The following is a 15888-nucleotide window of genomic DNA, read 5'->3' as shown; positions in this document are numbered from 1 at the left end:
CTAAAAAGCCGAAAAAATAAAAAACCCTGGGTAACCCTGCATAATAATAATTTGAATCAGATAATCAGTATGACAGTAATTCAGTGGGCCTAGTCTGATACTAATGTGAGAGCAATGTTCAATGCATTGTTACTGACTACTTTTTCTCCTTAAAAATTTTTTTACAGGAATGGAATGACATGAAATTAAGAACATTTCTTAAGGGGAGCATGTAGGTCCAAAATTGACAGTTTTGGCTTATCCGGTTTTTAATCTCATCTTAAAGCTGACATTCTGAGCTATCCAACGGTACCATTATCATCTCTGTAGGTTGATTTATGCGTTCACTAGAGACTCTGCAAGGGAGGGAGGTGGGCGGGGTCTTTAAGTAATAAGACCGGTGGAAATTTGCTGCCCAGCCTATAAATAGTCTCTACTCGGAGTGAAGCTTAGTCACCCTCCTGTCGTTGAACAGGGAGGTGTGCATGTAGTCACTCCCACCATCCTTGACTGGTACAAGCTCCAGTAACGTTTAATTTCATATCCTTGCTACATTGACTGGCTATTCAGATGCGCGCGGCACTTTGTTGGGCTGTTCTGAACATTCACACTTTTTGTCACAGCAAAGTTAATAACTCCTAGAGTTTTGAAGCTACAGCAATGAGACTTATACCATTCGATTTGCAATTAAAATGTCTAGCAATTTTGGAGCTGCTTTTTTATTTTGTTTTAGTTTCAAAAATATGTTGAAAAAAGGGGGAAAAATTCAAAAATAATTCGAAAATTTGAAATTTTTCAGAGAAATCATCATAACAAGAGAACCAAGAAAAAAATTGAAAAAGTGGCCTGAGAATTGCTATATATGGTCTTTACACATCAAATGATACCTGTCTTGATGTTGTAGCATGTGATTTGCAACAGTTATCAACTTTTTTAGAGTACCCATTTTTTGCCATTTTCTATGAATTTCACGCTTTCTTTTATTTGTATAAAAAATTTCACATTAACAAAATAATCATCATTCTTGATTTTACACATGTGTACCAAGTTTGGAGATGATCCTTCCCTAAATATAGAAAATAGATTTTGACCTCTACATGCTCCCCTTAATTGTTTTTAATAAATTTCAGACATGGAAAATTTCCACATAGACTGAAATACTCCAATGATTACATAGAATCCTGAATCCGTAATTCCATAGAATCCTAGAATTTAATATGCTATATTCTAGCTCATTTGATTAAGATGTGCATTAAAATAATTGTTCATGTGGTAGCAAATATAAAACTTTATACTAAATTGTGTTGTTTTAGCATTCATTCTCTTCATATTTAAAAACATAATTACTCTCATATATGATCATGATGCTCATTGACCAGACTGCAAAGTGGGCTGTGAAAGAAGAGTGCATGTTCACCTTGAAGAGAAGATTTATTATCTGCGAGACTGCAACTGCAGGAGAGTATGACAACCAAAGGTTGTTGTGCTTTCATCTACAGAAGTTTCACCAACCTTTGGGCTTCAAGTGCCTATATCTAATACTAGAATAATAATTCAGAAATGTTTAGGGTAGCAATCAATGAAGAATAAATAGTTAAACTGACGTATATCAAGAAATTGCTAGAAAAGTCACACACTTTACGAACATCAGGGTGGAAAATTTCATCCTCCCTGATAACAGCTGAAATTAAAAGTTGACATAATTTATCTTAATGTCTAAGTATTGAAAATAATTAGCCAGGATAGCATTCAAAATTTCAGACTTATTCTTATTTATGAGGTGAGTTATTGGACCTACGGTAGTAATAGTTAAAGACCTCCATTGGCGACTAACGCGGCTGAGCGCATTGATGCAGAGTCATAAGTGAAGACAAATGTTAGTGACTATTTTTAGGGTAAATTAGAGATGTGGGGTAACACATGCATGGGAATTTGTAATTAATAAGTTAGCAGCTCATATATGGCTTTTCACGGCGAAGATTTGGAATTCCCGGCTCAAAGAAATGGAATCACGGGCTTCTTGGCAGGCAAACCCATAAAACCACAGCTGAAAAAATCCTTTTGCAGCTCGCTAAGTAGATATATTCCATGCCTGCTTGCACAGGAATTTGTAAATGAGTTTGCGGCTTATAAATGGAGATTCATGTCTGGTGATGGGCTGATGGCCAAGGTATGGAATTCATGCTTTCACAGCTCAAAAAATGGAATCATGGCTTGCAAATCCATGAAACTACTGCTTGAAAAATTCAGTTGCAGTTCAGAGAGTTGTAATTGCCCATTCTGGTAGTGGCGACTAGGTAAGAGAGGCGGTGATAGGTCAGTTCCTTCTGGCACTTGGTAGAGTTGGTGCCACACTGCCACTGTTAGTTCCACAACCATCACTGGCTCGCCAGAACCATTTTTGCATTACACAACACCCTGGACAAGCCAGGTACTCATTCATCAACCAGAGTTGGACGAATGGCTGAGTTGACCATGAGCTGAGCTTCTCAGAAGTTGGAAGAACTTGTCCTCAGTGGGACTCAAAACCTGGAGCTGGGTGCAACCGTGCACAGTGCAAGAGACTCGAGTCTCTCACCACTGCACCACCGCAGCTCTGTTCAGAGAGTAGACATTTGCCTCACTAGATTCACCTCATCTCAAAGGTGGTACACAACACAGAAACAGAACTGGCATCATAGCATTGAATATAAGTATGAAACTACTATTCAAGCAGCAAATCAAGCTTTATTGTCTTTTTTCAGCCAAAAGATTCCAGCTAGATGAATTATCTCCTATTTATTAATAATAAAACTGTGTTATTCATGATTGGGCCACAAGATTTAAAATTTATTAAAAATTGGTCACTTTGGGCCATGAAATTCCATTCATAAGTAAGAAAAATTCCAATCTATGTTAGACAAGCTTGGTGGAATCACTGGAATGTGGCATACTATGCAGCAGGCAGGGTTGGCGATTTTTTGATTTTTAAAAAAAAATCAAAAAAATCAAAAATCAATTATTTTTTTTATTTTTTCATGATTTTTTTGATTTATTTGATTTTTTTGATTTTTTCAACTTTTTTGTCTTTTTGAAGTGTTATTTTTTATGTTGCAATTAGCCTATTAACAATAACAGTATATGGATCATAATGGATGGCTAAAAAGGGCACTTATTGCCTTCAATAATGGCCAACAGGCCAAGGTGGTGTTTACCACTTAGGGATTTTTGGGTAAACAATTATTGGTAAGTCTATTCATTAGCTTTGTAAAGTTTGTATGGAGCAAGGTAATGAGCTAAATATTGACCATTTAACTTCTGTCTCTTATACACATCTAGATGTGTATAAGAGACAGGTCTAAGTTACCCCAAGAGCTGGGGTAACAAAGACCATCACTTTTTTTGAAATTACATAAAGACTATGAGAGGCAGGAGCCAGCAATTTATGGTGAGTGAAGCTAGAGTATAGACCTGTATTTTACATGTTTCAATTCAAGTTTAATTTAGCTAGTAAGAAAATGGCATCATTTATAAGATAAAAAGTGGTCTAAGTTACCCCATTTTACGGTACCTATATAACAAATAGTTAAAGACTACTTATAGACTTATAAGAATTAGCTAAGCTGCTAGCTACGTACAATGTATTGCACACTTGATGCCTCTGTACCAAAAACATTCAATTTATTGGAACCTAATACACACTAAACTCTAAAGGCAACAAGTTAATATACCAATTTTTCATTCATAGTACATTTATACTAAACCATGAATAACAATACCTCAATATAAATTAAAGACTGCCACTCAATATATTTAAATATATGAAAAAATCAAAAAAATAAAAAAAATTGAAAAAATCAAAAAAATCATGATTTTTTTATAAAAAAATCAAGTGATTTAATCACATGATTTAATCATTTTGATTTAATCATTGCCAACCCTGGCAGCAGGGCTGGAAAAGTCCTATTTTTTTCTGAGATATTGCAGCTCTAATATCACATAATTTTAGTATGTATGAAATCTCGTGGCTCCAATGGACCACGTATTTTCGTTTGGTTGAAAAATTGCGGTTTGCACTCTGCAAATTTGTCTTCTTCTTCTTCTTCTTTGCAGGGTGTCCACTTGGAGTGGACTTAAAGCCGCAGGTCTGCCAGATGGATGACCATTGGGCCTGAAAGCTTATAGCTTGTGGTTTTCAGCTTTGTATATGAAATTAATTGCTGCCGCCTTGTGAGGTTGGCTGATGTAAGCTCAGTACAGGATTGGGTAGAAGTTTACAGAGAAAATTTATTAGTAAATGAAATGAGTTACTGCTAATGTAATTTAAATAAGTAAGGGCTGCTAATGTAACAACCTTCATTAAACAAATAATAATAATAATAATAATAATAGAAATATATACATAATTATAAAAATATTGAAAAAACCTAAATGATCTACTTGCTAAATTGAAACATATATCAGCAGTTGACATGCATTAGCAATTCGATCATGCTTGCATATATACAGCATTGCAAGGCGCTCATCTAAAGATCACTTAGCCTACCTGACTTTAAAATAAATACATTGAAAAATTGAGAGATTTTCTGTGATACCTTATCACTAAAGTTACCTTCCCCCAGGAGATTACAAAGGTTAAGTTCTACATTGATACTTCTCAAGTTACTTAGTAGCTCCTGTCTTGGTAGCACATGACACTGACAGTCCAGAAGAAAGTGAACAATTGTGTCTGTTGTGTTGCAGGTGGCGCACTGATCAGAATCACTCATTTTAAACCTGTGCAGATAGCTCCTGACACCTGCATGCCCAATTCTAATTCTTGCAGATGAGCATTCTAGCTTTCAGGACTTCAGGCAAAGCCAAGGGCAAAGTTGCGGTTCCACCATATTGTTACTCAAAAAAGCTCCTTTCTTAGTCTGAGCAACAGTCGTTTTCCAGTTCCTAGTCCAGCACTTGTGTAGTTTCTCCCTCAGGACAGTAAGTGTCTCCTCCATGCTTAGGATGCTCACAGCATGTGATGCTTAGGATGCATTTTGGTAGCCCATGTTAGCTGCCCGGTCTGCAATCTCATGGCCTTCCACCCCTGAGTGGCCTCTCACCCATTGCAGTACAGTTGGGGCTTGCCTTTTTAGTACAACGTCTTGGATTTTGTAAACATACTCCTTGTATGAGGGGTTGATGGTGTTTCTGATGGCTTGCAAGGCTGACTGGGAGTCACCCAACAGTAGGATGTCCTGCATTCTTAGTCTTGGGTCCAGACAACAAATCTGCAGAGCCTTCAGTATTGCAAAGAGCTCTGCACCAAGAACTGTGTGTGTTGGGTTCAACTTTCATGTCATGGTGACTTGTAGACTTGATGCATAGGTACATAGCTGCAGCTGTGGAACCATCGCTGAGTTTGGATCCGTCACTATACACATGCACATGGGAAGATGAGTTGTTATGGCAGAACTCCTTGAACATTCCTCTATTGATGCCAGGGGGGGCATCACGGCTGCATGTGCTTTGGGTGGAGAGTTGGATATGAGGTTCAAAATTGTAATAAGGTGGAACAGGTGAAATGTTGGGCGTTGGGATTCTTTTAAAGCTAGGTATGGCCAAGTCGGATAGGAGACTTCTGCCTCTTGTAGAGAAGCTTGAGCCAAAGTTGCACACAGAGACACAAGTCTCATGGCAAATTTCTTGTCTGGATTGGCTTTTAGGGCAGCGCAGGGTTTTCAGGTACCATTTTGGGAAAAGGTAGTCAAACCTGATCTCTAAGGGAGGTATATGGGCTTCAATCTCCAGTGATGTAATGGGAGACGTTTTCTGGCACCAAGGATAATTCTAAGTGCACTGGACTGTATTACTCTAAGTTTCTGAGTGTATTTTGTAGAAATGTCACTAAGTTTGAATAGAATGCTGCCATACTCAAGTTTGCTGTGAATGAAGCTAATGTATACTTGCCTGAGCAGACATCTGGAAGCACCTCAGCTGCTGCCAGAGAGTGCCCGAAGTGGTGCCAGTCTGCGGAGCCCATCATTCTTTAACCCTTTCGTGATGGCAATGTGTTCCACAACTTTTTATTAGTATTTTTCTACAGAATCATCATGAACTTGGACCGAATATTGCATCTCCGTAAAAAATAATTAAATATATGTTGATGGTAAAAATTATATATTTGGGACTAGAAAATCCCGGTAGTATATGGTTCCAACATAGGTGACACAATTTGCGACATCACTGATTTTGATAAAAAAATATTTTTGTATAATTTTTTGTTAGTAGTTGAATGATATCACAAACTTCCTTTGGCAAACGCGTGTAATAGCTTATACAATAACATACCCCAAAAAACCTTTATTAATATTTCTTTAGATTGGACATATGTAGGCGCAGGAGTGTTTCTAATATGTCCCTGTAGTTAGCTGTGTCTTGAATTTAGCGCTACATGCAAGTTATCGAGTAAATAGTTGGACGGGACGTCACAGTCCCGCCAGTCAATTACTTTTGAGTTGACATGGCGCAGGAGTGTTACTCATGTGTCCCTGTAGTTAGCTATGCCTCGAATGGTATGCTGTATGCAAGTTATGGAGAAAACATTGAGTGTGACGTCACAGTCCCGTCAGTCACGAAAGGGTTAAATGAGTAATGTGTGAATAAAATTTAAAATTTGGGGCATCAAAATGGACACCCAAAAACCTTTGCACAGGCACACTTCTAATTGGTTGGTCTGCAACAAGCACATTGACTGGAGGTATGTTACGTTTCTGTGTGAAGAGTTGGAGTGAGCACTTTAGTGGGTTGATGGTGAACTGCCACTTCTCAATCCACTTGCCCAGCAAGTTGAGATATGATAGCATCAACTCCTCGGCAGCCGCCACAGAGCTAGAGACAACAGCCAAAGTTATATCATCATATGAGAGGACCTTTACTTGAGGAGTTCTTGGTAGTCACTTAGCATTATATTGAAAAGAGTTGGGGATAATACAGCACCCTGGGGGAGCCCTCTGCCTAGGTACTGGCTCCCAGAGTTGCTGTTACCTATCTGCACTGAGGTGGTCCTGTCTTTTAGATAATGATATGTCCACTTGATCAGTTGCGAGTCCAGCCGCATATTAATCATTTTGCACAGATGTCCGTGGTGCCATACACAGTCAAAAGCCTCCTGAATGTCCAGATAGACCACCGAAGCGTAACTGCCATCCGTAGCTGCTTGTCTAATAGTCTGAGTCAGTGTGGCCAGAAGGTCAATGGTGCTCCTGCCATGACAATATCCAGTTTGAGTGGGAGGTAATGCATGGTTGACCTCGATGTGATTTTCAATTCTTTTTTGAATAATCCTTTCCATTAGTTTGCCAATACAGGACAGCAAGGTTATGGGCCTATAGGACTTGACCTCTGTTGGATCTTTCCCAGGCTTTAGTATTGGGCATATGACCCTTTGCTTCCAAGCCATTGGGACTGTTCCACTGAAGAAGCTGGTATTATATAGGTTGAGGAGCTCCATCTTTATGTGATCTGGGCTCTTGGTAAGGAAGACATTAGCAATAAGATCTTTTCTAGGCGATGCGTTTTTTGGCATTTGCATGCACTTTTGGAGCTCATGAAAACTTATTTCAGGGCATTGTGGCGTAATATTTTGTGCCACAAAACTCTCAACTCTGTCTATCACCTCCTGGTCTTTTTCCTGGTCTCTGGATGGGACCATGTTGCCAGTAAAGTGTTTGAGAAAAAGGTCAGCAATTTTATGATTTGGCATGTTGTGGTTACCTATTGGGAAATTTCTTGCACATTATTTCCCAGCAATGCTTTTTATTGTGTGCCAAACCTTAGAAGTAGTTGTGGTGCTGCTAAGTGACTCAGTAAACTTGATCCAGTTTTCCTTTTTCTTTTTCAGTGCCAGGCGTTTTGCTACTGAAACACATCTTTTGTGTTGCAGGGGGTTGGATGGCTCCAGAGTTCGTTTTTTTACTTTTTTTTCTATTTCTACAGCATCTTTGCACTCTTGATCCCACCATGGAGTAGTTTGTTTACATTGTGTGATGCCAGATATTTTTGGGATGCATTCTTTTGCTATTTCAGTGATTTTTTGTGATACACTGATTGTGGGTTTCAACATCAAGAGGAAAGTACATGTCAGTCAGTGGTTCATTGTTTTCCTGGAACAGGGTAGTCCATTTGTTTCAGTTGGCTCGTTTTAAGGCCAAGTTTTTTCGAGGTCCAATGCTCCGCTTAGCGCACCCAAAGCCAAATGTTGCCTCAATGGGGAAGTGATCACTGCCCATTGCACCACCCCGCTGCAGCTCTCCAAGGACAGCCAAGTTATGAGTTGCCATGCATAGGTCAAGACATGAAGCTGAACCGACACATATATCTATGTAGGTTGAGGTGTCCTAGTCATTAAGCAGTATAAGATTGCGAGTTTCTATTAGCTTTTCTATGCTCTGGCCAGTGTGGTTGTGCCTGTTTCAGGGGTCCCACAGAGGTGAGTGTCTGTTCAGATCACCAATGAGAATAAAACTATTTCCAAGTAGGTCAGTGTAATGCTCAAGTTCTTCTATTGAGATATTTTTGCATGGGTTACATGCAAAAATGGGTACCTACATTAAAAATGCTAATACTGCAGTAGTTGGTGTATATTTCAATGGATTGGTATTCTAGGAAGCCAGCTGGGAATGGGATCTCCTGTTTTTGTTTAAAAGCAACATCCTCCCACACCAAAATTCCCAATCCCCCTCTCTTGCCAGGCCTGTGTATCCACAAGGACTGATATTCTAGGAATTTGGATTCATTTTTCTTTATCCAGGTTTCACACAAGCACATTATTTCAGGTTTTTTGGTGTGGACATAAATTGCAATTCCAGAGGGGTAATATATTAACTGGTGGACATAGCAAAACGGAAAGCATGACTAAAAATCTGGAACAGCCAGTACACCTTCACTTTCAGTCCATCATTATCACTGACAAGTCTCTGCAAGTTGCCACAGCTGTTTCATTGGAAAAAACAGAGCTTACATCATCACAGTAACAAGGATCCAATCAATGCTTGAACGCGTCCAACGTCACAGTCACATGAATCCAATCATCGCTTGAACGCGTCCAACGTCACAGTCACATGAATCCAATCATTGCTAGAACGTGTGCAGTGCCAGTCACAAGAACCCAACTACCATCAGAATGCGTGCAATGTCACAGCCACTGGAACCCAATCAGCATTAGAAAGCTAGAATGGACCGCCACAAATGCACACATTGTTAGCGCACTAATGCTAAGTAATTTAATGTGTAATGCTACACTTCTTTTTTCAAGCGCCTAATACAATAATGTAGTTATGTCACTATTGATGAAATTTGCAAAGAATGACATCTTCACTTTGTACATTCACTCACAAATACATGAAAAACTGCCTATGATTTCATTGACAAATAAAAAACTGATCACTGATAAAATCAGCTGAGACATGAAAACTACTAGAAATCAGGATTCAGGAATACCATCTGTACCAAAACAATAACAAAGGAGGTGACACGTGACATAGATACCAACAATATGATATCAATATACTCTGTGAAGAAATGAAATATTTGAATTCTTCTATATTGTAAATTTTTAGTAACTGACATTCAACAGAATGGTTTAATAACGGTCGTAAATGTTATACATGCATTGCATGTAGTAATCGTGTGCAACAAAGCTGGCGGGAAAGCTTTTGGCTCAGCCTGGTTAGCTGACTTAGTTCTCATTACGCAACCGGAACTGGTGGATATGGTAACTACGATGCAGATGAAGCTCCCACCCACGCTGATCAGTGGACACTTCAGTTTTATACTCCTTAGGTTTTATTCATACACTTTGAGACTTTCATTGAGTGAAAACTTTATGTGATATATTGTGAGCGGTCTAAAGGTCTAATAATGTATAAATTACGAGGTTCACAGAATCTAAAGGTTTGAATGCTAAATTTTCCAAGTACGCTACCGGTAGTCTAGTCAGTCAACTGAGTCAAGTGTCAGGTCATTGTTGTGCATTGCCTCTTCTTTGATAAGTTTCTCCAATTGCCGATGAGTTTATCCTCATTTTGAAAGCTGACGTAATGAATAGGTGCAATAAATGTTGTTTTTTTTATATTTAATTTGCAACCATCATGTCAATTGTCAAGAGTAAATAGTATAAGACATATTTAGTTCTTGCCGATGAGCTGTTGGTTTAATTTGAGTAAGGACTAACGAGAATGGAGAGAGTGAGAGACTCTTTATTGCCATTCATTACTCACTAATGGCAGTCATTATTTAATTCAAGCATTCGTGTTTAGCTTTGTTTACCGTACCGTATTTGCTAAAGATGATAGCTTAAAATGAAAGAAAACACAACTTATAGGACTAGTTTTAACATGTTGATAGGAATAGAAGTCTGCGACTGCATTGAGTTGGACTATGAGTTGACTTCATTAGGACGCTGTTACCGGAGGTTAAATTAGGCTACTGTGTAGCCCAACCTTCATGTCTTCCTTTACTAATTATCATATTTCTTCAGTTCTCAATCCAACTCAATTTAAATTAAATATTTTTATCTTTTTCAGTGTAGATGACCAAAGTATAATTTGCAAACTTGAATTATCACTCTTAAGTATTTGGATTCCTAGTTAGTATCTCAGCCTGGGCACTCAGTTGCACTGGTGAGTGGCATAGAAATTTATATCATTCATTGATAATTTAGGTCAAGTTTTGTCCTTGCTATTTTGCTAATTTAATTGATACCTTCTTGTGTTCCCTTGCATTTTACTTTGGTTTTGCTCATCTCTGACTGACATGATTTAGTTTGAAGAAGTTAATTTATTATTTTGGATTATGATTATAATTAATTCCAGCAAGTTATGTTCACAATTCATCTTGCAGTGTTCCTTTATTTATCTGTTCTTTTGTGATTTCTTTCAATTCAATCCTTGTTGAGTACTTATTAGTTTTAAAGATAAATTCACAATATGGAGATGAGCTTTTACTAGTTTTATGGAGTTTAATAGTTCTTGCTTTGTTTACATTCTACATCCCATCAGGTTATCAGTCATTCATTATTTGCATTTTTATTCTGTTCTTTCTGTTGCAGTTGAATCTACTCATCTCCATCTGTCCATGCTCCTTATATGCAAGTGATGCAACTAAGTAGCTCACTTTCACTACACTTTACAAATTAAAACAACCATTTCATTTGCAATTTTATCAAGTTATGTGTTTATTTACTGTCCCATATTTTAATTCAATTTATTAGAACCAGTCTTTCATTTTCCTTCATTCAGAATAGGGTTGTTGCCATTTAGTTAAAATAAGCAGATAACAGGTTTATCTCACCTGTGGTGCGAGACATTTTAGACCCGGCAACAACGCGCCGTATGGCAAGTAAATGTTAAACTTTTTAACTAATATGATACAAAGGCATAGATTGCATACAATTGGGTCCGCGTTCCTTTGAGCTGGTTGGGAGTCAGACACTAGCATATCTTCCAAATCAGCTTCAGGTATGATTTTCAGAAATAATGTAAACAATTAAGGAGTAAAATAATTATGACCGTAGAAGAAAATAATTTTGTGTGCTCTAAATCAACTGGTCAAACTCTGAACAACTAATACATCAAGTGCTCTTAATCAACTTGTATATAGGCGACTTTTGCATTCGAGTATATTGGCAAGATCTAATGGTACTTTTTTCAGAATCAAGAGTGCATCCTTTACCGGCTGCAACACTGTGAGGCCTCCTCAAGATCTCCTTTGCTCACCGGAGAGTGGCGCGTCTCTACTCACAACCTTGGAAACGTTCATGCCGGGTGCAATGCTTATGCAGCCTTCCCAAAATCTCCCTTGCTCATCGGTGACTGTGAGTGACGAGTCTCTACTGGTGTCAGTAGCAACCTTGTAACTTCTACCTAGCACAACGTGTGCTCTTCTTTCAGTAGATTCCTCTTGCTTATCCGTGAGTGACACGCACAATTAACAATCTTGGGATCTTCTCTGTGTTGCCTGACGTAACGTTCATACCAATTGCCGAGGCCAATTTCTGATGACCCGCAAACCTTTTTCTAGTTGCCTGGAACATTTTTTTTCCAAGGCGGAATGCTTTTTTTTAAGTGAACCTCTAATCTTAGATTTCCACTCTGCGCGGGCCATAAGACCATTGCAGTTTAACTGATATATTTCTAGCTGAGACTCTAGTACAGTGGGTCACTAAATAGAATTCAAGTTTGAGTGAGCCATTAAGTCTTCTTCTTTTTTGAGGTCCTTGCTATTGTTTGTCTCTTTCTAAGGTTTTGAATTTGTTTCAGGTCAGTTGGTTCCTTTGTGCGCATCTCCTGTTCTGGGCAGCTGCTGTTTTTGTTTCTCACATCCACAGTTGTGGCACCACTGTGCAGAGAGTGGATGAATATTGCAAGATCTTTGGCGACGCTTCAGTAGCCAAATTTTCGCCTTCAGAAGATCTTGTTGACACATTTAGATTGAAATTCTTGCATTTAATATATTTCTCAGTCTTTGGCCAACTATTTAGAAAAAAAGTAAGGTTTCCGGTATGTTGGATGGATTACGATGCAGCGAAGCTTGTCCGGAAATCAGTTGCGTTGAGTTCCCACAAAAAATGTAAACGTTTTTTTGATTGCGTAGTTTCAGTCACATTAGAGCGGTCAGACTGCTTTATTACATGTTCAGTTGACACTTGCTGTACAATCGGACTGTTTTTAGGGTAAAATTAGTTATTTGGGGTAACACGTGCATGCAACCTTGTAAATAGTTCGTCATTACTCAGCGTAAATGGCGTTTCATTAAAAATTACCTGGCGACGCATCTTTAAAATGGCCGGCGACGCTTTGGGCTTAAAAATCCATATATTGGCGACGCTGCATCCACCCTCTGCATAGTGGTTGTGGCAGTGGGGCCAGGGCAATTTGGTGTGCAAGCAATGGCAGTCTCTGTATGCAGCTCCCCCAACAAAGCTTCAGCAACCTCACTATCAAAATGTTTTCTGGTTGCACTAATGGTTAGTAATTCTTTGCCTTTTTTATTTTCCTTTGACAAGTCTGTGAGGACAATTTCTTTTAGAAACTTGCAAATTGATATGCTGAGCTTCTGAATTTATTTTCTGATAATGTTTGTTAGTGTGGCATTAGCATCTTCTGTCGAGTGATTTTTCTAATGTTGCAGTGATGGGCTCCTGATTTGATATTTGTGTCAGAGTATACTTGGAAGCTTGACTGTAGGTATTTCCAGTAGTTGGTATGATGTTTAAGCTGGGCAAACTGTTTAGGTAGGGACCTTGTGACCTATGTACTTCTGCAGTTCTGCTTCAGTGGTATTAATCTTATGACTGCTTTCCTTTGGTTTTCCAAGCATGTTTTGTAGTTGATCTGTGGCCTGGCAGCTCTGATTTATTTGTGGATCTCTTCCTGGATGAGGACTGGCATATGAAATGTTGGTTTGCTTTCAAGCTAGGTTGTAGGGCATTCCACCTCTTTTCAGTGCTTCTATGGCCTTAGATTGATATTTGATCATTGTACTGGCAGTCTCAGTTGCTGGCAAGCGGCAATATGTGGCCCTCCGCAATTAGCACATTTGAGTATTGTTGACCGACATATGTCTTTGGAGTGATTTCCAGAACATAGAAGGCAGCATCTAGGTTCTAAGAGCAGTGCATCCACTTGAGAGAGGTGTCCTGGTTGCTGACATTTGTATCATCTGATAATCTGAGAGGTGGTGGATTGTAGGTTCTCACTCTGTTTGAGATAAAGCCAAATTCTGGTAGCAGATTACCTTGGAAGTCCAATTTAAGGACCAGCTAACCAAAATTTTAGTTTTGCCTACTAGAATTTGATAAATTAAGCTGGCTTGCAGGCCTTCTCAAGTTCTCCTACCTATTACCTCATCAGATCATCTCATGGAGAGAAGAGGATGGGGGAGCCCGCCGGAGAGGGGCAAGAAAGCCCGCCGGGTAGGGGCGAGAAAGCCAGCCAGGTTCTTAAACTTAGTCTCACACTTAGCTCAGCCAGTATACTTGCGGTCTATACAGAGAAGTATGATTAAGAATGAAAAAAAAAAATTTATGGAAATATGAATATTCACGTAATCACGTTAGTCATAAATAAACTTTGTTACGTTAATTTCAGAGCAAAATCAATTGATGTTTACTGCATGAACGCCACTCTCACGGGTGACACAGAGCACTATCGCAAGGTATTCTTCTTCTTCTAGTTCTTGTTTAATGGGGGCTTCGAAGACACGTCCATGTAGCCCCAAGACAGAAAGCTCCAGCATGCACAGCACACCTTTCAAAGAGAACAGAGTGCGGCAGAGCCGCAGAACACAGCTGAGCCGCAGAACACGGCAGAGTACGGTTATTGCTAGAATGATTCCAAGCAAGGTTAGTTTCATAGAAAAGAGTCTCGTATGGGCAGGACTCTGCTGGAGAAAGAGAGTAGCATTAGTCAAATAGAAGGCAAACAAAAGTACTCCTTACAGGAGGCAGTCATTACAAAAGTTGAACTGCGTAGAGCACCCCTGGTTGCATCCCAGATTACACTCTCAAAGGAGTGAGGGGAGTAATAAATATTACCAGGTTATTATTAGTTCCACAGAATGTTAATGGGAGCATACTTTACTTGGAACAGTAAACAATGATGTTGTCTAAATAGCAAGTGTGAAAATTTACCCAAGTACCTATACACTCAAGCGTACTCAAACCAATGCATCAAATACAGGGTTCAAGAAAGCTATATAGATTTAAGTTTGTTAGTAGAGAGAAGGTAGATGGAGACAGCCTCCACAATAGCATTCTGAGTCTCTGGGGAGAAGGGGCCTCCTCCCAGCAAATTTTTAAGCAAAAGGTTAACATTCAGTGCAGCAAGTGAGCAAGCCAGGTCGTTCCGGGCAACCCTATGAAGTGGGCAGTATATGAGCATATGCTCTATTGTTTCAGCTTCAGCCCCACACAAGCAAGAAGGACTGTCTAACAAGTTGAAACGTGCAAGGTGCGAATTGACTCCTGCATGCCCCAGGCGCAACCTGGCAAGGGCAGTCTCAAAATTTCTATTCCTGTTGGCCGCCCATGGCCAAGGACCAACTCTGTCTCTCACTTTAGTGAGGAAGAGACCCTTTCCTGTTTCATGCACATTTCTAAGCCAAACCTCCTGCCAGTAGCCCAAAATAGTATGATGAAGACACTTCACCATTTCTTTCATGTAAATTGGAGTAAGGGTACGATACCGGAGCAGGTGGGCTTCAGAGGCTGCACGGTCAGCAGCCTCATTGCCGTCAATCCCGCGATGTCCAGGCACAAATTGTAGCTTTATGTTGTGTGAGAGCATTAAAGAAATTAGTTTTTCTTGTATTTTAAATACAAGAGGTACAAGATTTTGTGGTCTTCTATTTACAATCATGTATAAAGAGCTGAGAGAGTCAGTAAAAATAACATAATTTTCAGATTCTCTGAGGTTGTTTTCAGCCCAGTGCAGTGCCTCATGAATTGCAAAGAGCTCAGATTCAAGGACCTGCACTTCAGGACGCAACTTCCAGTTGAGCATCACCCTCCCTGGCTAGTATCACAACAGCAGCTGAGGTGGAGGCTGCAGGTTCCTGCACATGTGAGCCATCCGTGAATGCAGTAGTGAATCCTACAAATTTTGTCTGTAGAAGATCTCTGAATATTTGGATAGCATTACTAGAGGAGAGGGACATTACAGGGGACAGAGAGAAATCAGTAAAGATGCAGTCTTGGGTGTTTAACCAAGGTGGGAGGGGAGAGATGAGCGAGTACCGGCGTGGAGGAGGAATGGGGAGATTAAATTTTGCGAGTGTGTTCTTGACATTAAGAGTGAGGGGAGGCAAAATTGAGCGTGAGCATGGGGAGGGCTGGTTGTGATGGGCTGGTTGTAAGATGTCGTTTGTTATAGAGCAAACAGGGAGTTGGATAAT

This window comes from Hyalella azteca, unplaced genomic scaffold (assembly GCF_000764305.2).
Source record: "Hyalella azteca isolate HAZT.00-mixed unplaced genomic scaffold, Hazt_2.0.2 contig4605, whole genome shotgun sequence".
In the NCBI taxonomy this organism is placed as follows: domain Eukaryota; kingdom Metazoa; phylum Arthropoda; class Malacostraca; order Amphipoda; family Hyalellidae; genus Hyalella; species Hyalella azteca.
The sequence above is the reverse complement of the archived record's forward strand: the minus strand, read 5'-3'. Positions refer to the sequence as shown.